General features: G+C 42.3%; 1 long non-coding RNA gene across 4 annotated transcripts in view; it reads right to left on the bottom strand.

The window, feature by feature from the left end:
• The window catches only part of LOC107054413, a 176,041-nt gene that overhangs the window by 116,809 nt on the left and 31,904 nt on the right, over window positions 1-27,328 (bottom strand). The window contains exon 1 of one of the 4 annotated variants that reach the window (XR_005839168.1): window positions 19,759-19,920. The exons of the other annotated variants lie outside the window; for them this stretch is intronic. This is a non-coding gene — a long non-coding RNA (uncharacterized LOC107054413). Of the gene's footprint in view, window positions 1-19,758; window positions 19,921-27,328 lie in introns of those variants that run through there. 4 annotated transcript variants of the gene reach the window in all.

Here is a 27,328-nt window from a genome sequence, read left to right as displayed (position 1 = left end):
TGTGGAGCAAAAAGCAAACTTTCTGAATGAGGTTTCAAACATTATGTACAGATTTCTGATTTATCTTATTCAAAACCATCAATTTAAGCAATTTCTTTATTTTCCACAGGCTGAGCTGGATTTGACTTAGAAAATATTAACAAGAAAACATTAATGCCGTAGAGCACAAAATGAATTAAAGCAGATGGACAACAAAATCTGCAGTGCAGAGCTCTGAACTGCAGAATACGAAGGCTCATGAAAGCACAACTGACATTCATCATCATAGTAGCAAACAGCTTCAAATGACAAAGTTATACCAAACTTCAGAATTCAAGTGCAGCTGGTGGCTGATCTTTTCTTAAGAGAAGATATTTTACTGCCATTTAATCACACAGTGCTGCTATAGTCTCTCATTACCCCCTACCTCCAGGTAGTAGAAATTGAGAACCAATATTTCAGGTGGCTTAAATTGTGTGCATTCAACTTGAAACACCTTTTAAAATGTTGTATCCACTTTCAAGAAAGCAGCATTTGTACTTTGCCTTTCTTCAGCCACCTCAGAGAAGTCAGCCCAGCACACAGCGAGGTCTCTAACATCAGCATGCCGACAGCATTAAGGACTTCTACACACTAAGCTTTTCAACTTGTGATTAGTTTTAGTCGTATCCCCACGTGCTTTGGCACATGGCAAATAAAAAAGTACCTTTTTTTCAGGTAAGGTGCTCAGTCCATGCAGCTGCAGGGCCATGTCAGCCAGCACAGCCAGCAGGGATGGCAGATGGGGCAGTGCAGAGACAGCAATGCCAGCACCAGTGCCCACGTAATGATGTGCCTTCAACTCCACAGTACTTTACCAGCCTCACAGCCACTATCAGATGTAGGATCTCAGAGTATTTACATTGAAAGTACCAGGACACTGATTGCAGTAGGAAAATACGCACAGATACGTTTATGTTTGGTTCTGCTGCCAAACTGCCTAAAAATGGGAAAGAACATTTGAGGCCTAGCCACTAAAATTAATGGCTTTGTACCAAGGCTGCAATACTTTACTCTGGCCACAGAACTGAGTGATTCAAAGCACGTGACAGTATTTCAGTAATCATAACTTCTTTTGAAAGTAAAGCTACAGCTAATCAGGGTGGTCTTGTTCCCCTCAAATACATTAAGAAGTTATGAGTTCAAGCGCTCATTACATCAACACAGCACTTCTTAAGCACTGACAGCAGCGGATAATGTTGAAGGGCTTTTAAGATGCTGATACTCCCTGTCCTGTGGTCATTTCCTTAATGGCCCAATTACTTCATTCAACAGCCAGAAACATTAAGCTTCTAGTTTTTCTGCTCAAGGCTTCCTGCTGCCCTTCATTGGCACAGAGTCTTGCTGAGCTCAGAGAGGAAATCAGACGACCCATATGGATCAGCATATTTTCTCCCCTGAGTCCAAATTTAAGGCAGACGACTTACACTAGAATACTAATTTAGATTAGGTATTTCAGAGCAGCATAGTACTCTCCCAAAGTTTTCCTTCTCTTGCTTCTCGCTTCATTAATCCACTCAGCCCTGCCAAAGTACACTGTAGGAAGATGTCTGCAGCTACTGTGGTCTGGGCATAATCATACCTCCGAGATGAATATTTACAATCCTGTCTCCTCTTTTAACAAAGAGGCAAGCAACCCAGCTGCCTGGTAGCTGCACAGTGCTGCAGTTAACTCCTCCAGTACTAGGACAATTCTTGAACTAAAAAGGGAGTGAAGCAAAGGGAAGAGCAGCACATAAACTGGGAGAAGTGCAAGGAAAGCAGCAACACTTGAAGAGTGTATTCAGTGAGAGGAGTCTGGAGGAAAAGCTGTTTACTGGGCAGCCAGCCTGACTCCAGAGTGGAAGGGGGATCCACGTACACCTCAGTAAACATGGCACTGCTGGGAACACAGCAGAACCCAGCTCTCCTCCGTCTTTATCAGTCTCTCCATAACCTCTTACTGTGAGGTACCACTGCCAAGCAGCAGGATCCTGCTGTGGGGACGCCACACACATCTCTCCCCACTGCTCCACACCAGGTCCCATAAAGGGGCTGTATGACAAAAGTTCACCACCACAGAGCGGCAATAATAGAGTAACAGCTGTAATGCCAAGATGTCCCTGAGATCCGGAGTATTTGAGCAGAGTAACAATTTTCATTGCTCTGTTCTTACACAGGACACAGAACAGCAAGCTTAAACACATGCCAGAAACCTCCCAAGCCTCCTGCTCCTCCAGAACCCCAGCACACAGCCTCTGCCAGCTGCCACCCCACATGCAAGGCACACCTGAGTTCTCTAATTACCTTGATGGTCTCAGCCTCACTGATTAGGCTAAGAGGAGGAACAACTGTCTCGTTAGCAGCAGAGCACAGCTAACAAGAAAAATTCCATAGCATTTCAATTTCAGAAGGTTTCTTGGTACTTTTTCCCTGGTTTATATTTCCCACCTTTATGGTGACGTTAGTCACAAGAAACTGTAGCAGAGACTTTGTTGTTTATAACACTCTTGGTTTCTGCTACAGCAGCAACAAAGTCCCAGCTCCACAGTAAATCTTTAAGTGACAGAACAGTTCTGTCTGGAAAACAGAAGTGTTTTCACACTAAGGTGTGCAAAAATTAGTAAATGCACCCAAATGCTTTGTCAGATCTGGACAGACACGTCTAACTTCAATACACTTGCACACACTGATCTTTGCACGTCACAACTCCTGCTTCTCAGCTGAGAGCAGAGAATTGGAAGCAGTTCTTGCATTGCTTATCTTTGCAATGATCAAATCTGGTAAGCACCAGCAGGGCCATGCACATGCTGAAGGATATACCCTCTGTAGATTTCCAGATGTGGTTCTTCACATTCCCCTCAAATATGATACAAAGAGGATTAGCTCTGCATGTCATTCCAAGAAAGATACGTTTGTTGGACCCTGAACTTTCATCAGCCTTATAAAATTTTTGCCAAGCTTAATCAGCTCAGGATTGACATGAGGTAATGATAAACACAAGCTCTTAAGCTTTACAAGAACCCCACGCAGCAGAGACCAAGCTTCTCCCTTGCTGGGTGCTTCAGTAGGCACTGAGCCCATACATGTGGTCTTACAGCCTGACCCATTACAGCTTGCATGCTCTCAACAAGCCCTGCAGTGGAAGGGAGGAGCCATTTTGCAGCATTAAGGCTCAAATTATTTTAAATATATCCCTCCCTCTTTCCGAATCAGTCATTTCCATTTACCTCACCACCCACCTGAGCAGAAAACTGGTAATTATGCTTTTATACAGATTAGATATTCAACATTTACTGATGATGTTTAGTGCTCAGACTCAGATGCACCAGTTCAGCACAGAAAATTATTTTCATTTTCCCCAGAGAAAAGCATTTGTGTTCATTGAACAGAATAAGTATTTTCCCCTGCAAAAACTGCACTGGCTGAAGACCAAGAGCAGCCAGATTCCAAACCTGTTCCAAAAACTTCCCTTTTAAATGCCTCTGGAAGAAAAGAAAGGGCTCCTATCGGAATTACTGCTAGAGCTTAAAGACCTTCAGATATCAAGCCCTGGAATTATTCAGTTACTCTGCACTGAAAGAGCAATTTCAGAGCATTTATGGAGGTAGGTTTTTTAAACATTAATTAGTAAGCTTCTCTCTCACTGCCAGGTCTGTGAGAACACATCCTGCACAAGTGGAATCAAAGCTAGGCTTGCAGAGGAATTAACACTTGAAGTCTTTTGAGGATTTTGTTCTTTTTCCACTCAACACAAAGACACTGCTAATTCTCACGCTATTATCAACACACCATCCCAAGACAGCCCCGCTCACACAAAAGCCTCGTACTCACCCATTCAGAGGACGGAGATGAGACTAGCATCAAGAAACAAACCAGATCCTGCCACGCTGGAGACAAAAACAAAGATCAAACTTCCAGAGCCCTCAAACAGGGCACTGAAACTGCACCACAGCTCAGGCTGACACTGCCTAACTGTAGGCAGCCCTCGGTGGGGGCCAGCCCTCTTCATACTCATCACCTACAGCTGCAGGAGGACCAGCACCTGCTGCACGTTACCAGTCCAACGCCGCCTGCCTGACACAGCTGAGCCGTGCTGCAGGCTGTGGGCTCCAAGGGCATGTCCCCAGCATCAGACGGGCTTGCTGGTGGTTACTCGCCATGTCTCTTTTGGGGGATAATCTCAGGGATACTCCTATGTGCCCCTGGAGCTTTGCCCAGAGGTAACACCAGATACACAGCACCAGGATTTGGACTCCTTGGAAGCCTCAGTGCAGCTCAGCTCACTACTTTTAGACCCTTCTATTCTATGAAAAAAATGTTCGAAGTTCAAATTTTTCGTTCCAACTCAGGATTAAAGTGTTCAGGATTTCGAACACCTTAACTTTTTCCTTTGTGCCAGCACGCGTACGTAGTACATGTAAACAACAAAACAATTTAATAAGCCCACCACTTGCAAAGACTTACCTACAGATTTGTATGAGCATTCACTTAAGTTTGGTAAACACACAGAGACTTGGTGAACAGCACTAATGTAATTTAAAAAATGCTGTAAAATACTCAGCTGTGACTTCAATCCAGCAGCACAGCCCAAGGCTCACTGCTACACCTGAAGCAGAACCTCCATATTCCTGTTCTGAGTTGTGCTACAGCAGCTTCTCTGTCTTGCTGCTCCCACCCAGCATTCCCATTTTCAATTGCCTAAGGAGAAATCACCTACAAGGCAGGCTGATAGATTATTTCTAAGAACTAGGCTGGAATCTTGGCATTCCCTGTCTGATCTACAGAGCAGAAGGCATTTCATGAACACTACTTACTCCCTCTCTTAAAAAACTTTAAGTTCTTCCAGGTTTCCTTCAGTAGATTGGAGACTATTGTGCACGTGGAAAAAATAAGATAAGAATCTGCTATAATCAAACATTTCAGTGCTGTTAGTTTGGAACAAAAATGTATGAAGCGTACAATGTAATTCACATCAGATGGAAACTGTGCTGAGTTTTTTAAAAATGAAAGTTGACCGGAGTCCTTCCCTTACTGCTACACTTCCTGATATGCTTTTCAGTCATCTACAGACAATGCTTCCTTTGTGAGAAACAGTGATACTGATACAGTACAGTAATACTGCATACAGAATTAGTAAAGTTACTTCATTTCCAGATCCTATGTTCACCTCTATCAGCATGAGCAGGGTCAGCTCTTATTTCAAAAGTCACACTGAATGGCCTTATCAAGAAAGACTTATTTCTTTCCAAGAATAAAACAATTAAGCAGCCAAGGTTTGATCCTGTTTGGGAATCTCTTCCTTAGGAAATACAACAAACAGTACAAACTGGTTTTACATGGGTGCCCATCTCCTGACTTGTGTCTCAGCAAAGGTCCTGAGTGGTACCTGAAGTGCTCTTTCTTTCTCAAGTTATAAAACAAGAAGGAATGCAGAATTTGAAAGTAGACCACTGAAATAATCCAAGCATGTTTGCTAATGGAGCCCTTAACTGCTTTCAGCAAGGGAATGCTATAAGATTCCTTAATCTACCTGCAAATTGATGATGATTTCAACTTGCTTTCAGCAACAAGATATGTGCATGAATTGTATTGCCTGACAAGTCAGCCACCCATGCATGACTGATCAGCATCCTACCTCGGGTGTGTCAGAAATGCAATATGACAAATTCTCTTTGTCATGCTTCAGCTTTGGCTGGTTGTTAACACAAAGCAGGTGTAAAGTGGAAGAGTAAAAACTGCCAGCCGTCATGGCAGATATTGGAGAAGAGGGCTGTGAACAAAGGGCTAAAAGAAAGGATCCCCAGGGCCTGGTGTTCTGCAAATAGGTCTGAAAGCCCTTCCCTTTCCCCAGCAGACATTCAATCACAGGATAATTCATTCCAATTGTATCACATTAAACCGTTAGTTGGGTTACACCTAGAGCTATGTTTCATCAGTCTGCAACAAGTTACAAGAAATCCGACCAGAGTAAACCTTTCCTCACCCACGGCTCCACAAAGGCACATTAGCTGGTCTCAGAAGGGTGATCTATCTGTACTAATGCACAAACAACAGCCAGACTCAAAACATTCTTCACGTCTTCTGAGTTTTATGTGGTTCTTGTTTGCATATGTATGTCCCACCTGGTACCAAAGGAGAATACGTGTGTTTGAAAATATATGATTTTTGCCTTCATTTTTAGGCTCCTGATTAGCTCAGAAAATGCCATCTGTAGAGATGAGAATCAAAATCAGAAGCCTGTTTTAGGACATGTACCACTGATGCCATCTACACAAACTGGTAAGACCAAGAAAGCACAGTCTCCCTACTCAAGGCAGCAATCAAAACTGAAGGTTTCTGAATGAGTTGTGAAGTAGTGAAGAAATGAAGTCCCCAGGCTTCTGATCCCTGGTGAGGGACATTAAGATCAGCAATTGTCTCAGTATTTTTAAGGCATGGCTTATGCCACAGCTTAGTAGAATACAAGACTACTTTTGATGTAGTCATCACTGGTGAATTTCTGCTTGCTCACTTGTGCTCCAAGGTAGTATTATGTCACGGTCAATTTGAATGCACTAAAACATTAGATTTAACTGACTGTAATCCCATCTTCCCAACATTTATTGTAAGCTACCTCAACTAATGCAGCAGGATTGCACAGAGGAACAAAATTTCCTACGTGCATACTTTGCAGATAATGAGTTCAGTTTGCATCCAGCTGTGTAGACATTGCACTGAAGTGCAATAGTAGGACTTCTTTTGCAGGAATTTCCTGACAAAATCGCTACAGCCATGAGCCATGACTACAGACATTTAGAAGCCCCTCAGCTCAGCTGTGAGCAGTGGTGTAAGATGCAACCTTCTCAAAAGTCAGGGCCACAGATCTTGCTCTCCTTCACTCAAGCAAGGCTTCAAACACACACCTCTTGTGTGTGAAGACCTGAAGCTTAACATCCTGTTCAATACCTCTCTTACAGAAATCAAACAATGAAATCCTTTCTAAAGGCCACTGCAGGCAGCGCACATGAAATTCAAGTAAAAATGCAGAGCCCTTGCTTTTTCTGAGATGAAAATTGAATAGACTATAATTTTCTTAGGCAAACTATTATCTGGGGCAGTGCTGCTTTATTGTATATCAGGCAATAATCACTGATTTAGCTTCGGTCTCACTAATAAAACAAAAAATGTTGCTGTGATACCTTCTGCTCGTACCTCTACAGTCAGCTTTGTAATTTCCAGTGCCCTCTGAGTTAGTTAAATCCAAGCACTGTAACTGCCTCTCTTGCTTGGCACAGCCCTGAACTGAAGTCCACTCAGGCTGATAGGAGCCCTTGCTCCAACAGCTTCGGGAAAATACACTCTGTGAGTTCTCTGAAACCTACCGAAGTCCGTAACAAAATATTCACTCACTATACTTGATCCTGGCTTATGATTTTCTTTCTCATGCCTGATCCATGACCTGTGCTCTCTATGAGAGCTTATCTGCAGCTACATCTTTCCCATTTTTGCTCTCGGGTCTTTATACAAAATGTTTTCAAATACAGACCACATGTGTTTTAATATACTGAACTTAAATTTCACTTTATAGAACCCAAGCAACTGTGCTTAGTAATTTCTTTTCCCTTAGATCTATCCATCTCATTTTTTCCCTTTTTTTTCTTTTTTTTTTAATACCAGCCATGTATTTACCGTACTTTAATTTTCTGATGTGGCCTCACTTCAAGTTTTGACATTTTGCTGAAAAGCTTCAACAGCAATTAGTCAAAACATGATGAGATTTTGATTTTCAGCTTAATCCATACCAGAGCATAGACCAAAGCAGTTTTCTTTCAGTGAATACAGACTTTCTAATTACACTGACTAATCACAGGAGTTGTAAGAGTGTTAGAGGTGGAGCAGTGCCTCTCTTGGTGCATGGCCCAGCCTAATGAGCAGGATTCAATGCTCACTGAAGCTAACTGGCAGCTTCCACACCAGCAGCTGTGCAAGAAGGCACGTGGGAAGTAGGCTCCCCTCCCTCCCTTGGGAAACCTTGGCTCCATTTCACAGTTCTCATCGACTCCCCCCCTGCATTTAAGACTTCTCTCTTTCCTTTAGAATCAGCTTTGATGATCTCCCAACACTTGCTGGTTTAACCTTTTGCTATTTTTAAGAAATATGCTGACTGTAACCAATTGAATTAACTTACCCAGGGCTGAGCAGCAGTGTCTCCAGTGGTTATGGCACAGACTGGATGACCAGAAACTGAGACTGATGCTGTAGGGCTGCATCTCAAATCTCATTGCTAAAGGAGGATATTTAACTCTATTGTGTTAACTATGGATCCTGAGCTGTCTGTATCTCCCAGTGGAAACTGATGGGCCTCCAGACTTAAAAATCCATGCAGCTGCCATCTCACTCCTAAACACTGAAAATACTGTTTCTGTAACACTGTTCATTTTCTCCCATTTTGGGAATGTTTCATCTGTACTGGAGGTGCACAAATACTGAAGACCCCAATTCAGATATTCATACAAAACTTAAAGCCAGCCAGATTTCCAGGAACCAGGACAGAAGCCATGGCACACCCCAGCATGTTCCTCATGCTAGAAGAAGACCCGCAGGAGATTGCAGCCTGCACTGCCAGCACTGTTTCAGCCAGGGACAGAGAGATTCCAACTGCCCTGACAAGACAGTTTTCCAGATGGCAAGTGCTATCAGCCAGCAGCAGGAGAGGTGCCCAGGCCAACATGCAATACATGGCCACATGAGCTGTAACAGCAGTGAGACAACACAGTGTGAGCCAATGAGCTTGTGCCCTTAGCTAACAATGATACAAATGAGGAGCCATGCCATAAAATTACAGAACTTCTCTCTCCTCTGTATTTACGCACAAAGGATAACTGCCTTTAAAGACAGGCCTGATGCAGATTGCATCCCCCGGGCTGCAGCAGGGTTGCCCATGTCAGCATTGCCTTGAAAGCATCCCTGAACGTCTGTAAACAACGAATAGTGGAGAGTGACAAAATTCCTGTTGAAGTTTGCGTTCATTTCCAATCTAAAAAGATTGAAACTAGGAAAATATAGAATTCTGACTGTAACATAATCACCTATCTGAAAACAAGAGTGCTTATATAACATGTAAGGGCTAGCTCAGCTCCCACTGAAGTGAGGGAGAATTATCCCAATGTGACTATAGCAGGACGTACAGACCATACACTGCCACAGCAAAGCTCCTTGAGGAACTCAACATTTTGCTAGAGAAGCTCACCCATGAAATGCAATTCCTGTTGCCCTTTGTATCAGGGAGAGCACTTTATGCTGGCTCTGAGTAGCTGACAGGGAAGAGCTGAATTAGAAGCAATGACAGAATGAAGGATAAACAGTTATTACCATAAAATCACTAGGTGATATTCTGAGACCCAGGAATGCATTCTCACCAGCGACAGCTGAAACTATCCCAGCGTCCTGGGTGCTGCTGGCACAGCACTGTGCAGCCATTAAAAAGCAGAAGAACACAGGCACAACCAAGCGCTGAAGAGACAAGCTTTAAAGCACCAACTTCATTGATGTGATACATCAATACGTAAGCATGTATTTTATCCATAACACTGACCAAGCAATTCCCTTCATGTCCTTAATATTGCTGTATGGAATCAGCAGCTACTTATCTCTACTGAGATAATTATGTGCTTCAGATTATTTCATTACTCCTTTTGTAAATAAATTAAAATATGCTTCTCAAAACTGAACTACTCCATAGCTGGCCGGAAAATGGAAAAGGCCATGAAAATACGGGGGGAAAAAAGGAAAAAGAGGAAATGGTAAAAAGAAAGAAAATCTGTGACTTGAAATCCTGTTCCCTCCTCACTTCAAATGTTCTTCCCTTTTTCTGAAACGCCAGAACTTTTTATAAAACACAGTTGGTAAAAACTATCTTTAATGCAAAAAATAATAATAATCTTTTCTTCAAAGGGAATGGCAATAAAGAACTTGTGTTCAATGGGTACATTTTTGATTCTTACACAAATTCTAATGCAACCATTTTGGATTTGGAGGTATCCTGACTACCTCATTTATTTGTTAATGTAAGCATAACAAGTTATTTGATATCATCTAACTGAAGCTATTAGGCTGCAGTTAATAATTTACTGCTCATCTTTATTCTGAATGTGAAAATCATTAACTGATTGCAGGCTTTCTGTAGTCATCTGTGTCAATGACTACTCTTGCCACTCATTACTGCCTCCTTTTCCACTTGTCTGTCAATCAGCTCTACTTGGTGATGCCTAAATAACATTCCCTGCTTGTGCTGGTTTTCAGAGCTCCAATGAAGGCACAGAGCAGGAGCCCACACAATGGGAATGCAGCCTCTCAGGCGTGATGCTGCCATGGGGATGCATGGTGTTCACTGGCCTTCTGGTGCTTCTGGAACGTGATACGAAAAGTGCACAATGTGAAACACTGATCCTATGCAGCACAAAAAGACCACAAGAAGTCAGAAACTGGAACAACTCTCAGGTTCTCTGCATATCTGCTGTCAGTTTTGCAGGTCAATAAGATAGAAAGGATGGCTGGATGTATGGAGAAGCTAGAGTACCAAACAGGATGCATTTCATATATCCTAGGCACAGGGCTACATCCCCCTTTTTGACACCTGGCTCTTGCTGACACAAGGGTATTTTGGCAGCTTCACACAGGCAGTGTAGGGCCATGCTTTGCACAGTATAGCTACGGTACCAGCCGGTGATGTGAACCTGGAGTGCTTTGTCCACAAGATCCCATATACAAAGTACTTATTTGCACAAAAGAATTGTGTCTCTGCACAAAAGGTAATGGATGTCATTTGGCTGCATGGACTGCCGACATTTTAAGGTGGGTATTTCCTTGTTGTAATTCTTACCCTGGATAGTAAATATGGCAGAAATCTTTATAGCAAAGGAATACTGAAATACCTCAAAAGATTGCCTTAAAAAGGTTTCTGGTTGCACATGGAAAAACTCTTGTTGATAGAGGACAAAAAGGAAAATACTGATAAAATACAGTTCCACCCTAAAGATTTGGAAGGAAATGGAACAGCAGCAGGTGCCTCCTGGCAAGGTAGATGCTAACATATGAGTCCAGAGAAACTTCAAGATTTGCAGCTTTACCTGTTTTTCCATCACGCACCAAGAATGGATTACTCATAGTTTCCTGCTATCTGCTAAACCAACAGTTAAGTCATGGTAAAATCCAGGATATTTGGCTGTATTTATTTTCTTACAAGCTGTGTTTTTAGTATTATAAGAAACCATTCAACAGCTTTATCTCTAGCTTTGAAAAAACCTACTGCCAAATCCCTGTGTTTGGCATGGCTGTGTTAGAGGAAGAGATGCAGGAAAAGCCCATCTAATTTCAGAGCTTTTCCAACAAGATAGCAGCAGCACATCCAGCCACAGGACAAGCCTCTCACACTCAGTAGGACAGACCACTTATAAGCAGTACACATTGCACTACGATGAAGGCATTGGAAATGCACAGTATTTGCATTCAGTTCCAAAGTCACAAATCAATCCACTGAAAAAGAAAACTATAGGTCAGAAAATTGGTCCCTTTTTGTTTGTTTTTAATATAATGATTCTGTTGTGGGGTTTTTTGTTGATGTTGTTCTGTTTTCTTTTTGTGGTGGTTTTTTGTTTGTTCGTTGTTTTTAATTACCAGTGAGTGTTACATCTTCAGCATTTTTCCCACCACTCTGAAGGCAGATTTTTCCCTTGGTGAGTCTGGTAAAGTATCTTCACTCCAGAAAAAGAGACTTTAAGAAAACACACCACAGTTTAGCAAATCAGAAGGCATTTCAGTGACTAATTCCCTTTGGTTTCAATGTGTGTGAACTGTCTGAATAATTTTGAGATCTTGGGGTGAAATAGGGGATTCGCCAAAAATACGTACTGGTTGTACTTGCTTCAGCTCTTATACCTCAGGATAGGGTAGCCCCATATCACTGCCATTTTCCCCAAGCACTCTTCCATTCTGCAAAGAAGAGAAGAGGTTATTTTTTCTGCTGGCTGCCTGCTGATCTCCTCATAGAGCTTTGAGATTTTTCCAGTCCACCTCCCTGATTTTAGGGATGAAAGGGGACTGGGAGAATGAGACACTCACATCCATGTAGAGTCACATCTGCTGTAGGCAGTTCTCCAGTATTCAATCTTTTGATTTGGCTGCAGAGAAGTAGGTCTTGATTACATAGAACTTTGAAGTTTAACAGTCATCTGAACATGTGCTGCCAGGCAGTGTCACTGCCACATTCGTATCAAAAGTTGATAAGCCATGGAAAGGAGGTCTGTTTATATGTTTACTTCCACTTTTGCTCATACAGGGGAAAGAAAAGGGAAATTAACAAAAGAATATGCCAGTCGTGACAAATAGCTATAAAAGTAAGACGAGAAAGGGCTCAGATCAATCGTGTCTGCTGATTTGGAATAAGCCTGATATTGCCTTTTGTATTGTAGAGTTACTTAGACCCCGACAGAAAAAAGATTTATGAGGGAACAGAAAACCTGAGTTTCTCATCACTGAGCCTTTACACTCATATGGCAGTATTGTTTCTTGTACACAGTTGCAGGATAGTACCAAAAGAACAACATAAATCCTCTCTGGTTCCCTTCAGTCCACGTTCAAAGATGTGAAGTGTTTGCTATACAAGATTTATGCACCAAGGTGATTCTCCAACAAATTATGTCAAGACATCTGAAAGTCATCATTTCTGTGCACACACATGCATTCTAAAAGAAAATCTACACAAGGATCAAAAACGAGATTAAACCACATCTGCTTGGGTTTAAACTACATTGTCTGCAGAGTTCAAAGTTGTTTCCCTTCATCTAAAAAAAATGTACCCAGCTGTTTTTTATCTTAAATTCCTACCACTATCAAGGAGCTGTTTTCATTGGCCAACTAATGTTATTTCTAGAAGCTGAGCTAGTTGGGAATGGAGCTAAGTAAGAAAATATGCTTTATTCATCAAAGGTCTACCCTCTGTGACTTGACTTGGCACACTGTGAAAATTAATAGAGAGGTTTCATCAGGTTTTAATGGGAGCAGTGTATCTACTGTATGTCATCATGCCATAAATTAGGTCCTCAATCTTTTTACACAAGTAATTGACTACAACTGACACCGATAAGAAAAACACAAGAAAGAATGAACTGGAAGAGACAGAAATTGTATAATAAACAAATACAGCACAAATTCTATACATGAGAAAGATAAATATTTTGGAAACTGTCATCAATCAGTAAATATTTGGATAAATGCAGGTGTTGTGCAGTACTGTTATAATAGTGAGACCTGCTCAGCTACCACTGACAAATGTACACATCCAAGTACACGTGTATGTACACATGCATAGACACATGTAGGAACAGAGGACCTTTAATGCCTGATGCTCTGTGTTAAAGAGTATAACAAACAGGACAGCTTCCATCACATTACAGTGCTTAGTGTTAAAGTGAGAAAGAAATAAGAAGTTAAACTAAAGGCATAAGATGCAACTGCTGCAAACCAAGGAATGGATTTCTCTTTTCTTTAGGCCCCTTGTCTTTCTGAATGGCTCCAAGTAGTATGAAAAGGTCTTTTTCACAAACCAGAGACTCACTTGCACTTCAGTGGGAACTGACTGAAGCCTCTCATGAACCAGGTTATGTCCTAACTCACAAGGCAAAATCCCCTAAATCCTAAGGCTGGGCTGGATTCACAAACTGAGCAGAAAAGAACCAGTTCTCAGAGCTACCCACTGCCCTTCCCAACACGTACAGCCAGGGAAAGAGCCACGCACTGTGCTTCCAGCCAGGAGCCCTGCAAGAAGCTGCAAACCCTTGCAGAGTTCAAGCAGCCAGGAGGTGTGCAGGCTGGGAACTGAGGGCCCCAGTCCTGAATTTTGGGAGCTAAGCACCCTGGAGTTTTCCTCACTTTGCAGACCTGTCCCTATTCTTTCTGATGGCAGTAATATAACTCGTTTTTATTATGCAGCAACAAGAAAACTGAACAGTTGGGCACCCTACAGCTGGTCTACTAACATCACAATCTCTTCAATATGTTCATTATTCAGTTGTCACAGATTCATACATTTGATAGCTCTTGATCTGCAGATCATTCACATCATGACCTAACAGCTGGCATTTCATGCCATAACACTGTAACTATGTACCCATAATGTATAGAACATATGGGGCTAACTTTGCTCACCAACTGAGTAAATACTATTTGCTCCACGGTGAAATACAATTTTACACCTTTCCAATTTACATTTAACGTTGTGTGGGATAAACCAATAAATCATTTGGCCTGGAAAGAGGAACAATACCAGCTGATTTATGCAACTAAATCAGAAGCACATTATTTCTGTTGTTGTTTGTTTTCACTGAAATCTTCAACTTGAAAATATTTTGGGTGGTCTCTGCTCTACATTTGTTCCTCTCCTCTTTCCAAATGCCAGCAATTCAGAGTAGCCCCTCTTTGTCCTATCTGCTGCACACAAATAGACAAAAACAGTGATTCAGTCTGCTGACATATGGTGAGAGACCACTCACAGAAGGTTGGCCCGCTGCATGCTATACTGGATGAAACTCTAACTGGATTATCCAAAGGGGGAAAGTTCAGGAATGAAAATAAATCGAAGTAAAGAACAATAAGAAAATATGCTGTCAATTTATTCAGACATCTTCTGGCACACATCAAGAAAAATAGCCCCACCACTCCTTAATGCAATTCTCCTTTTCCCAGTCACGGTAATATATGTTCCAACCACCGCCTGAAAATGGAATACCAAGCTGGCCAGACACAGAATTTACACAGCTCCAAGGGAATGTGTTCAATAATGCCCAAGTGACTTAGAAATTTACGTCAAATTTTCAAAGTCCCAAAGCAGCATTTAGGCCCAATTCCAGAGTTTAAGTTTCATGCCCTTCAGTATCTTTATGCATTTGGCTTAGGCCAGCAAGTACATTCAGCTGTAGTTACACAAGCTGAATTTTTATGGAAAAACCATGCAACTCCATGGGAGATCTTCCAATGAGCAGCCATAATGTGGCCTAGAAATTGCAACACAGCAAAATCCAATCTGTTTAAAAATTTGCTACCACTGAGCTTCACTGATGCTCCAGAGCCCTGCATGGGAGGTGAGCTGAGGACAGACAACAAGCAGCAAAACCCCAGCTCTACCCACTGCACATAACAACTCCTTTCAGTGCTGCTTCAGGGTATTTCTTTCCCTTGCCCATATCAATACACCCTTCATAATTTCAAAGACGGATGGATGCCCATTGTGGGGGCTGAGGTTTTTGGCTGAGTAATAGCAGTAAGGGCCATCCAACTATTCTGAACTTCAAATCTTTGGAGGAGCTGGAGGGCAGCCCTTGGTGGATGGTTGGTCATAACTGTCTGTGCAGCAAATATTACTGTGTGTTCACTTTCTAAGGCATTTTTACTTAGAAGAAGACAAGTCTTACTTAGGAAAGCAATTTACAGTAATCTGCAGACCTTGACTTAACCCTCACTGCAGACCTTGAAAACTCTGTGAACAAAGAATGAGTTTTGTTCAGAAAAAATTTATGAGCAAATACTGTGTAATATGGAATAGGTGTTTATAAGGCTTGTGTGTGTCTGACTCACATACACAGGCTCACAGACATGCAAATTCCTAGGAGCCTTTTGCACCACTGACACGACAAGGAAAGACACAGGCACACTATGGCAGCAGCAAACTCTCGCTAACAGTCTCCTTGTCATAGGACAGAATCTCAATAGCCAGAAGCAACAGGCATCTCCAGTTGTACAAAGACAGCTTTTGCCTACTGAGTAGAGATGAGAGCATTCCCTTTTGCCTGAGCAACTCACACCAGAGATAACTTCAAACAGTCAGCTTAGAATTAAGCATTCAGTCCTCTCAGTCCCACAGCGCTCCTAACAGTCCCACAGAGTCATTAAGTGCCTATTTTCAAGCATCTGAATACCAGAAAATATGAATTTTTTTCCCCAACAACATTATAGTGTTTGACTCTGCTAGCAGTGCATGCCTTATGTAAACTTTGAATGCTACAGTTATGGGAAGGCATTGCAACCTTCCTTTCCAGAGTGGTACAAAATGAAGCGGAACCCTTTTCAAACTACAGGGATGAACCATCTGTTGTCTTTTGAAACACACACCCCAGAGCCAGCTATTGAGCTTCATTCTCACCTACAAAGCTCTTCAAGGAGGAGGTGTGATGCGGAACAGCTCTGCTTCACTAACCCAGCTCTGCACCGCCCTCCTCAGTGGCAGCGTATTGCCTTACACAAGCAGCTTTAATAACATAGTGCTCTGGGGGGAGAAACAGCCTCAAACAAAACCCTATTGTTTAATCACTCAAAAACATTATAAATATTCCAAAAGAGCTTAATGATCTGGAAAGCAAACATGAGAGGCACAATCCTGTTGATCTGAAAGCAATTTTAGAGTTACTTTTTGTCTGAATAGACACTTCAAACATCCTCTGATCTCCAAAATGTTCTTATTATTTCTCCAACCGCAGGGTCTGTGAGCTCTGGTCAAGTGCTCTGACCTTACTGTACAAGGGCGTGAAGATAGAAACTATCACTAAACAGTCTGCAATTAAAACAGACCAAGAGACAAAGAAGGCATACGGGCAAGACGGGGGTGCTTCCAAGGCACAGGCAATCACCCTGATAAACCGTTGCTGTTGTTTAATCCAGCAGGGCTCAGCAGCACACACTTCCCCCTTCCCAGTGGGATTGGGGAGAGAATTGAGAAAAACAAAGTAGAACTCATGGGTTGAGATACAGCTATTTACTAAGATAGAGAAAAGGAAAAGGATAATAATTATGACAAATACACACATATATATAAATGTATATAACAAATGATGCACAAGCAATTGCTTACTACCCAAAGACCAATGCCCAGATAGCCCCCAAGCAAAGGAAGAGAGCAAGATGAACTCCCAGCCCCTTCAAAACTCCTTCCATGTGATGTCATATGGTATGGAATATCCCCCTGGCCAGTTTCAGTCAGCTGTCCTAATTCTGCTCCCTCCCAGCTCCTTGGGCCCTTGGCTGCAAACAGCCTGGGCTCTGTACAACACTGCTTAGCAGCAGCTATAAACATCGGTGTGTTGTCGACATTGGTTTTCTCCTAGAACCAAAACAGAGCATCATACCAGGCACTCTAAAGAAGATGATTCCATCCCAGATGAAATAAGGCAGTAGAGGCTGAAGGACTAATTAACACTGTACAAGCTCCACTCACCTCAGAAGCCTTCGAAGAAGATATGAAATGAATTGCTGTTCTTCAAGTAGAAAAGAGATGTTTTAGTGGCTTGAATTAACACTGTATGAGTGTAAAGAAAATATGCTTATTGTCTTTTTTATATACCAGGAAACATATGGAAGCTGGATAATATTTGTCCCGGCCTGCCAGTATTTTAAATTTATAGAACCCAAACTCTTTGGGGAATGTAATAAATTTACATGCATTCTCAAGTGCTAATGCTTGCATAGGCATCTTTAGATTAGCAGATCCATGTGCAAAAGCCCATATGTACAGGCACCTCTGCAGAGGCCTCGCACATATGGAAGCCAACATGGGGGGATGCTTCGTATGTCAGCTGTGCTTAGCCTGCCTCAGATCAGAAGCTCTTCACTCCGTGCTGGCACAGCTCCTCAGAGGGCATCTCCTTTGAGGATCTATCAGCACCAACAGTACACAGTTCTTCATTTGATCAGCACGCATCACCTAAGATGCAATAAGAAGGCTTTCCAGGCTCTGTTACTCATTAAAATACAAGTGTTTGTCTTTTTAGCTGATGCTAAAATTTAGTCCTAAGAAATACCAGCCACAGCCCACTCTGCTCTACAATGATTGAGTAGTCCTACTCGCCAGTGCATTTAAATAATGAAAAATTCTCACTTCCAGTTATTTTTTCATTATAACTGTTCTATTCAGTGTCTTCCTGATGCAAGCCAAACCAATTTATATGTTGAACAAGAATTTGTGTATTGCAAATATTTCCTGATAACCTTTTCTTCAACAGAAGCATTTGAAAGCTAGCTTATTCCTATGATACGAAGGCCTTTTTTTTTCTCCTCATCCTCATGAGTTAACAGCTGTGTGCACACACATGCTGCAGGAAACAAGACTTAAAGCTAACATCTGACCCGGTGAGCTGCAGGAATATCAAAATCCCATGAGAGCTGTCAGGGCAGTTCCCTTCAAAGCATGCACATAGCCAGGGGTATGTACCTGCAAAACTTCCTGCTGCCTCGATGTATGGGTCTGTCACATCCAGAGGACTTGAAGCAGCCCACACCTGCGCGCTGTGCTAGCAGAAGGTGGCAGTGTTGGATCCACCATCTCGCCGAGCCGCCGCAAGCAGCAGCTGGCAGAACAAACGCAGCTTTAATAGTGACAAATTACACATCCGCTGCTCAATTAGTCATCAGTCATATTGTGATCTCTGTCAGGTGGCTACAGTCAAAATCTTTAATACTGAATTATCTGTTTTGTTTCTAAACTAATAATGATAATAATTAAAAAATCATCTCGCTAACGCTGCTGGGGAGGTGGGAACCAGCAGTGCCACAGACCATTAGCCCTGCTAAAGGGAACGTCCCTTATTTTGGGCATAGCCCTCGGGTTGCCCCAGTCATTTCAGGGCATGCCTGGGGCCTGTCTGGCTGCAGTATCATTTAGGCACCAGGATAAGGAACATCTTCAGAGAATGAAATGCTTGTTCTTAAGTCAGTTAAGCCTTACAACAGCAAGGGGAGCCATGTCTAAGTATCCTTGAAAACGTGAGCTTCGGTACTAGCCCAGTGGCCTCACCATCTGCCAGTCAGTCCCAAAAATCAACACTGGCTTCAGGGTTTGCACAGAAACAGTAGAATTTCCCCTGACGCCGCAGGACACCGTGTCCAGGTGGTGAACTTCTGCCTCATGTCACATCTGAAGGACTCGGGCGCTGAGGAGCAGCTTGCAAGCGCTGGTTCACCCACTCTGTGGAAATGCTGGAGGAAGTGGCTGCTGCTCCGACAGTAACAGGCAAACAATCTGGCTCCCAACAGAAACATAACACCAGCTGATTCCGAGCTCTTTAGCATATGAATGTGTAAATTTGCTGTGACAGGTGGGATGTTTCAATGACTTTCAATAGAAAGCCAACTGCTACTCACTCATCGTTGGAAATTTCTCTGAAATGCCAAAGACTGGTGCCCCATGCTGGGGAACGGAGCTCTGAATTGGTTTTTAAAAAGAGAGAGCGAGAGCAACAGAAATCAATGCCCCTGCTGGGTGATTTCCTGATCAGAGCGCAACTAGCAAAATATTTGTTCATGCAAATGTTTCCTGCCATGAACAGCTTAACAATATCAATGTGTTTCAGGCAGGCAAAAAAACAGCAAATAATGGAAAGCACATGAGGCAAATGGAAGTATTTTGAATCCTCCAAATCGCAGCGATCTTCGCTTTAAGGAAACACTCAGGGAGTCCAGCAGCCCAGCACTGACCTCACTCTGTAACACAGCCAGGGCAGGAAGCAGCTTTGGAAGAGATTTCCAAGACAGCTGAGCTCTTACACCTCTTTGTCAGACCTTCAGGGGTATTCAGCAATGAGCAAATATTCCAGCAGCAGCTGCAGGACACTGAGCCTCAGCAAGGAGCTCGGGCTGTCCCTCCCCATGCTGGGCCCCAGCCTCCCTCCCAGCTGGCTGCACCCACCCTGCCCCAGTGGGGTGCACAGCTGGCTTTGTGGGGCAGGAAGGTCTCACCTGCTGCCCACTGTGTGCTGGGATGCTCCTGGCTTCAGCAAGCTACAGGGCGCTCCTACTGCAGCCTGCATGTGGACATGACTCCTACACTGCCCCACTGCTGCTCTGCTGCTGCAGGGTAGCTTGCACACCAAGCACTGCAGCCCTCAGTCTTCAGACCACTCCACACCACCACTTGCAAGTGTGAGTGGCAAAATTTCACCATATGAGTCTCCTGGAAAGTATCCGTAGGATGTGGACATGTTTCAAGGACTTGCTCATACTTTTTGGTGGCTCCTGTCCAGAAAAAGAGCCTGTGTATTTTCACTCTGCTGCAATAATACAGAGAAAAGTTCCCATCTGTCTCCTACAGCTCTGTTCCCCATCCAAGAGGAGTAACAACAGATCTCCAGCTGACTCTGCCTGGCTGTAAGAAGGTGCAAAATGGCCCAGTGGTCAAATCAGCAGTTCAGGACAGTACTGAAATCCTCAGTGGGTCCTGCTCCCCCCCGCCACCTCAGTCCCTCCACCGTTACCCCACCTTCAATCCCTATTTCAGTTGTGCTTCAACTTGTTTTTATTAAGGCAAACGCAAACTGAGGGGCTCAGAAACTACGCTAACAAAGTGACACAACTGAAGACAGATACACATACCAATGCCTAGGAGACCAGCAACAACATAAGCTAGAAAAGAGCATTTCTTCCCTCCTTCTTTGGGCAGAACCAGTATTCAAGGGACAGAAGTGACTTTTCTTAGAACTGGATGAGCACTGTTTGCAGTGACTTAGCAGAGTCATGCTCGGTGAGCCAACTGTCATGCTCTAAATACACCAAGTGCTACGCTAAGTGAAGCCAAGCAAATGAATTAAAAAAGATTAACAGCTCTAAAGCTAAAAGTCATGAAACCTTTTATGTCTCTCTCTCCAGGATATCTGGGACATTTGTTGTGAACACAATTATACTGCACATGATTACAATTACTGAATTAAACCCAGGATAGTTTCTGTTGTATAAAGTAGCACTTTCTTCTCTTATAATGCAGATGAAATGTTGAACCTCAGTGCCCATCTGCAATACCGTGTTCCATTACAAACACATAGGGCAAATTAAACTAAGTTCATCTGGAATGTTTTTTCTTCTGGTTTGGTTTTTGAGGTTATGAGCAGGGCTTCAGACAGCTGCTGCAATCAGTCTGTAAGTTAAATGTTGGTTTCATGGTGGTTGATGACCTAACAGAAACAGCAAATGTTGAACACTAGGGGAAAATAGTAGAATCCTGTTTAACAATGTTACATTTCCCTTCTTTTTTCTTTTGTCTGAAGAAGTTGCTTTTCCAAAAAGGGAAGGAAAACTTCTGCCATTCTGGGGCAACAGCCTTTGGTTTCAACCCATAAAAAACACAGTGGGGAGATTCATTTTGCTTAACAATCAACTTGAAAAGTTTCCTTTAAACAAGATACACTGCATTTAGCTTTGAAGTTCAGATGCTAGCTTCAGCTTGAATCTAACAGCCAAGGAAGTTTTGAATAGCACACTGGCAGCTTGGCTTTGCCTGCAGTAGAGGATTTACGCAGTGGGCATTTAGCCACAAGTCCTTGTGAGTACCACAGCCTATGAGCAAAATGGCAGTGAATGCACACAAGCCACCAACATGCACCAAAGCTGCTGCTAATGTTTACATTACTCCCAGGGCTGCCTTGTTTCCCTGCTAGCAGCACATGGAGCATTTACCAGGGAGCCCTTGCTGGTGCAGGCAGTGTAGTGATGGCAGTGAGCATTCAACAGCAGGCACAAAGGGAGCTGTGGAATTCCACTTCTGAGATGCACAGGGGATGTGCAGCTCTGGTCAGGCAAACAGGGAGCAGATCAGACTGGGAAGAGGTATAGACCTGTTGCATCCCTGCTCTGGGAAACACTGCAAGGACCAGTAAGAGTTAAGCAAGCCTTCAACCTGCAGGGAAGCTGCATGGGAATGCACAGAGATACAGCCAACTATGGGCCCTCCAATGCAGGGAAAGTGCTCCAGGGACTGTGCAGTATTTCTCATCTGAAGTGCATCAGATACAGCCTGCACTCACACTGACACATCAGAAATTATGATTTACATCTAGAATTTTAGAAAGCTCTTGCATGGATTGTTCATCTTGCTTGATCCTGCTCACCCAAAGGCCTCCAAAATGTATCAGCTACCAAAAAGACAACTTCAAAGCTACAGGAAAAGAAAAAAAAAAGTAAAAAACAAAAAACCAAACCAAACAAAAACAACAATAAATAAGCATCTAAAGCCCAAATGGAGGCAGACAACTACACACAGTGCTCCAGGAAGTGTCACTTTACAATACGCAAAGTCTGTGGAGGTGATGACATTAACACTCACAGCAGAATGTCACTCCCAGTGCTGCTAAGGAGCAGTTGAGAAGCTCACAGCTCTGCTCCAAGGTGTCTCTTGAAGCCTCTTGTATTTTTTTGCACGTCCATGACAATAGCTCTCTGTAGCTCTCTCATAACACTGCATAATGTGAAATCAGTTATTAGCTAAGAGAGCAGGGTAGAAAATAACCCTGAGCCTTCTTCCTTAGATCTTGGAAAACTGTTTGACTCAGCTCTATTTTGTTACCATGAATACAAGAAAAAAATAGGCACTGAAAGAGTTTACAAACCCTTTTCATGTGGACAGGAGGAACGTGAGTTTCCTTTAATCCTTCATAGCTTGTGTGTGTTAACTGCACACTTACAGTGCCAGCTGATCTGAATTTTGCAAGGGATATTCAGAGACCACCAGAGTCAAAGAAGTCCTGTTCTTGTGATGACAAGGCAGCTGCAGCAGTCAGAGCAGAGGTGACTGTGAGGAATGTCATCCAGAAAGACACACTGTACTGAGACTCCCACAAGAGCAGGCACTAGCTGAAAGACCTGCAGACCTGAGTCCCACACTCATAAGTTGGGTCTACCATTTTTTTGCAAAGAGCATAGTTTTTATTCCATTGATGAGGATCAACTTTAGTTTGTGATGGGTGCCTCACTGTGAAAGTAAAGATTAATTACTGTTTAAGATAGCAAAAAAGTTTAAAAATGGGATAAAAACGCAGGTGAAGAGAGCAGCCAACAGATTATGCCCCTAGAGCACCAGGGCTGCTGCTGTTACAGAGTGACTAGACTTAGACTTCAGCCAACCTTTGACCAGTTCTCTGAGTCAAAGTACTGAACATTTTCTAAGTACTTTCAATAGTTTCATGTTATTCTGAACATCACAGAATCATAGAATGGTTTGGGTTGGAAGGAACCTTTGAGATCATTTAGTTCCAATCCCCTTGCAGTAGGCAGGGAAAGCTTCTTTGCAAGGGCAGGTTTTAATAAAGAGATACTTGCACAATGAGCAGCTCTTGACAATGAGGTGTCTACTGTTGTGCCACTGCAGACAACTTGTGTGTGCTGTGAGGTGTGATGCAATGAGACTGCTGCCTCCAGCTACCTGAATGCTGGGCTCCTGCCTTTCAGCTGTGACTTGCAATGGACAAACTGACTGTATTCAGAGGTTTTTTTATTGAGCAGTATCAATGTGAATTTTATCACATTACTGTTCTCCATATTTGGGTTGCAAAATTCTCAATATTCCCAAGAAAAGTATTCCATAACGCTAAGGAAACAAGTAATGTCTAATGTGAAGTCTGCCAATAATGCAAGATGGAGCTGCTGAGAAGTTTTCCATCAGGACTTTCCTCCAGGAGGAAATTTTGTTTCCTTGAATCCCAAATGTTTTCAGGAATGTGTCAGGTTCAATGACACCATGTTTTGAAACACACAGGAAGAGGGCTTAGGATGAGATTCAACATTCAAACTTTCCAGGAGTGGAATTTTTCTGCTTTGAAATACGTACTTCCAATCTCTTTAATCTTATGTTTTGCAATATAAAACAGAAAAATCAAATTCAAATAATAATTACATTATATTGAAAAGTTTCCGTTGTCATAAAGTAATACTTCTCTCACAAAAACTCATGTCACAAGAATCCAAAACCATGTGTAAAAGTCTCATTGCAGAGTAGAAAGGGATGTGAAATCTTTGTACAATCATGTGAAATGGAACCCTCTGTTCCTGCATGGGAGGAGCCTCTGGTTGTGGCTCTCAGATTCACAAATGAAATATATACACAATGAAGGATTGGCCAACTGGTCTGAAATGCAGTTACAAGTGTAGGTTTATGCTATCTATGTGATTAGTGATTAAGAGTTAATTATAGCTGATATTCTAAAGTTGTTGTAGACAGCAGTGTTATGATCCCTGGAGTTCTGAAAAGATCTTGAGACATTTCTGCCCCAGTTCTGCTTCTCACTTCACTGGCTCTGACCTACAAGACCTGTTAAGCTTGTAAACAAATGGCCGTGTACTAGCAATTACCCAGTGATTCCCAGATTTCAAAGCCAGAAGGGATCACATAGGCTCAACCACTGCGTAACACAGCATTGTCATTCCAGATTTTAACACTTACATCCCACAACCCAGGTTGCAAAGACTCATGAATTTTTGCCAAGTGGTAGATCCCGGCCAGGGTGAGAGCTGCTCTCCCAGTCACATGAGAACTTTCTACTTTCTCAGAAATTTTAGCCAAGCTAAAGGAAATTTCAACCAACCTTTCTGACAAATTGTTTATCCTAACGTCTGCTTCCCAGGATGGAAGTAGTAGCCAAGTTCCCAAGATCAGGCAGTGCTCTCTTCACCCCCATCAGTAACCTAATACGAGTCTGACAAGGAAGGAAGCGGGGAATGGAGATGGATAAAGATCAGCAGATAAATAGGATCTGGTTTCAAACACAGGAAGTAACTCTTCTGGACTGCCTTTTCTCCCTCAGTTCTGTTTCCTTCTCCACCCTGGCTGGTTTGAAAAGGAAAGGAACTGGGCTCCAGCTGTATATCCCTCTTTGCTGACCTAGACGAAGAAAAAGAATCCTTTCCACTCCCCTAGCCCAAGAGCACAAATGCTGAAACAAAATTGGTTTAATGACTCAGTTGCTGATGCCATACAGCATGCCTTCCCTGGATTCAGCCTTGGCTCTCCCTCTAAACAAGAACATGGGAAAACATGAGGTACACATGTGAATACAAACCAATACAACAGCCCTTGGAAGACTTTTTCTAAGGTGTTTTAAGGCTGGTAATGCGTTCTACAGATAACAGAAGAACACAATATAGATTCCTAATGTGAACTATCAGCAGTAAAAGAGATGAGTTTTTTTGTACAAAGCCACCAGGAAGCTTGAAGGGCCGCTAGATCTGGAGAGTGAGCAGTTATATGAAATAACAAAAGCAACTGAGCTGCAATGGCTATGACAGTTTACCAAATCTTCTTCCCTAATAATTTGCATCTGAATAAAAGGCTCTGTGGATGTACTGGATAAGAAAATACTGCATGTATTACCCATTTTTAACAACTGCCTGGAAGTGATTATTTACATGTGAGTGCCAGAGAATTTGACATGATGGATTAGGAAGTAAAGCCAAATTCTGCTGTCAAGGAAATCAGCAAAAATTTGAAGGAATGTACCAGATTTCAACAGAGCGACTATACATTCACATTATGTTTTCACAAGCACATTTGGTCCCGTTTGAAAAGCTCAAGGTAAGAAAATGGGGATTTAAGACAATAGTCTTAAATGATCATCAAATGGAAGAGAAGAAAAGGCCCATGTTCTGCTATCCAAGCTCATTTCTATTTGTTGGAACAATCTTCCCCCATCATGCCCAACTACTATTTAGTTGGATTCTGATGCTCATCCAAGGCTCAGTTTAGCTAGTAAGAAATAAGCTTCAAAGAAAATTAGCCCTTTTAAAGGGTTTGGATGTGGTTATGTTTTTGGGGTTTTTTTCCTCCAGTAGCTTTCATAGCATTTTCACTTCCTTCAGCATTTAAGATTTCAGACTTAAACAAGCATGTAATCTGTAGTCTATTGGAGCCAGTGGCAAAATTCCCATTTATTCGGATCATCCCACAATTTCATGCTACATGTTTTGCCCATGCTTTACAGTAATCAAAGCTTCTTTGTTGCTCTAGTTAATAGCAGACCGTTTCCAGATTCTGGCATTCTTAATATGAAGCTAAAGAGCTACAAAATTGAAGTAATACTGGAAAAGAAGGTAGTGCTTGAGCAGAAGCAGTCACATTGACTGGAGGATTAAGAGAATGAAGAGTCATATAGGTGTATGAGTGGAGTATTTATAGTCATACTAGAACTCAGATGCATGCTGTCTATACCACTCTGGTATATTCACAAAGAACTGGACTACCAAAAGTTATTGAGGGTAATAAACAGGATTTATTTCTTCAGTTACTCTCTTAGCATTTGCAGAGTATTCTAGCAGGAACTGTAGCCCTAACTGCATCTGCCACGTGGATCCAAACTCTAAGCTGTGCACAGATACAGAACAGAGAAGAAGTGATCATGTGGAACACTTTAACTTTGATCTTTCTTCCTAGTTTTTTCAGCATTTAGTTGTCAAGTCACAATACAGTCCTAGTGAGGCTGTTTGTGCGGAATTCATGACAGTGGGCATTCACAGAGCCTAGTGTATGCATTAGTATTAGCATCCCAGCTGATCTTTAGGCTAAGTCCTGCTCTTAGTAAATCAACACTTTTTTCAACAACTCTCTGTTTTGGAGGTTAGAAATCCTCACTGTTGTTGCCTGAGTGTTGCAGGACCACACTGCAGCAATACAGTGCTTTTTATTCTTTGAATCAGATGATGATACCCACTCCTAAAAGAGGAGATGCACCCACTGAACTAGGGAAAAATGGACAAAGCCTGTGATGGTGAGACATGGCCTAATTCTGTTTGCTCATGGGGTAGCAGAGCCCCAATATAAATAAGTTCTGTGAGAACAAAACTCTACCTGAATCATGTAGGTCATGTCTAGACACAACCGCTCACATTCCACATAATCAAATAATTCTTAATAAGAAGTCACCTAAATAATGGACCCAGTTCTGGCACCTTAATTCAGATAAAATAATCACTGACTCCAGAAGTCACCAATGGATTTCAGTTAGAATAAGTCACCATCCAACAAGCCCAGCAGGGTCCAGTTCAATATGGTTTCAATTACTTGTTTAAAGGCAAGTATATCCTCATGACCAAAGTACATTTTAATAAATATTTTCCCTTAAATGTCTAGTAAGGCTCATGGTAATCTACTTAAGCATTATTTTCTGGAAGGTTTAAGATTCCTATAAGCTGAATTACATGTGGAAAGTTACATTAATGTGTCTCCATATAAACTGCAAGTTTATTGTTTTATTATTATAGAAAAACCATAAAAAGATTTGTCTGAAGCTATTGGCTATTGTGCTACACACATCTGGTGGAATGTCAGTTATTACAATAACTCCTTCAGAGCACCCAAATGAAGCCCAAGGCTAAAAATGAAACTAAGTAATACGATAATACTGTAAAAAGATGTTATGGAATCACAGAGAAATGCTGAGCCAAATCCAGCTGTCAAGGGAAAAAAAAATCTGGTTGAGTTTTAAAAATAGCATTAAATTAGGCAGAAAAAAAAAGGTTAGAAACCTCATGACCAAGCCATACCCTCAGCCAA

The sequence above is a fragment of the Gallus gallus genome, chromosome 12, assembly GCF_016699485.2.
Source record: "Gallus gallus isolate bGalGal1 chromosome 12, bGalGal1.mat.broiler.GRCg7b, whole genome shotgun sequence".
Lineage (NCBI taxonomy): Eukaryota > Metazoa > Chordata > Aves > Galliformes > Phasianidae > Gallus > Gallus gallus.
The sequence above is the reverse complement of the archived record's forward strand: the minus strand, read 5'-3'. Positions and strand labels throughout refer to the sequence as shown.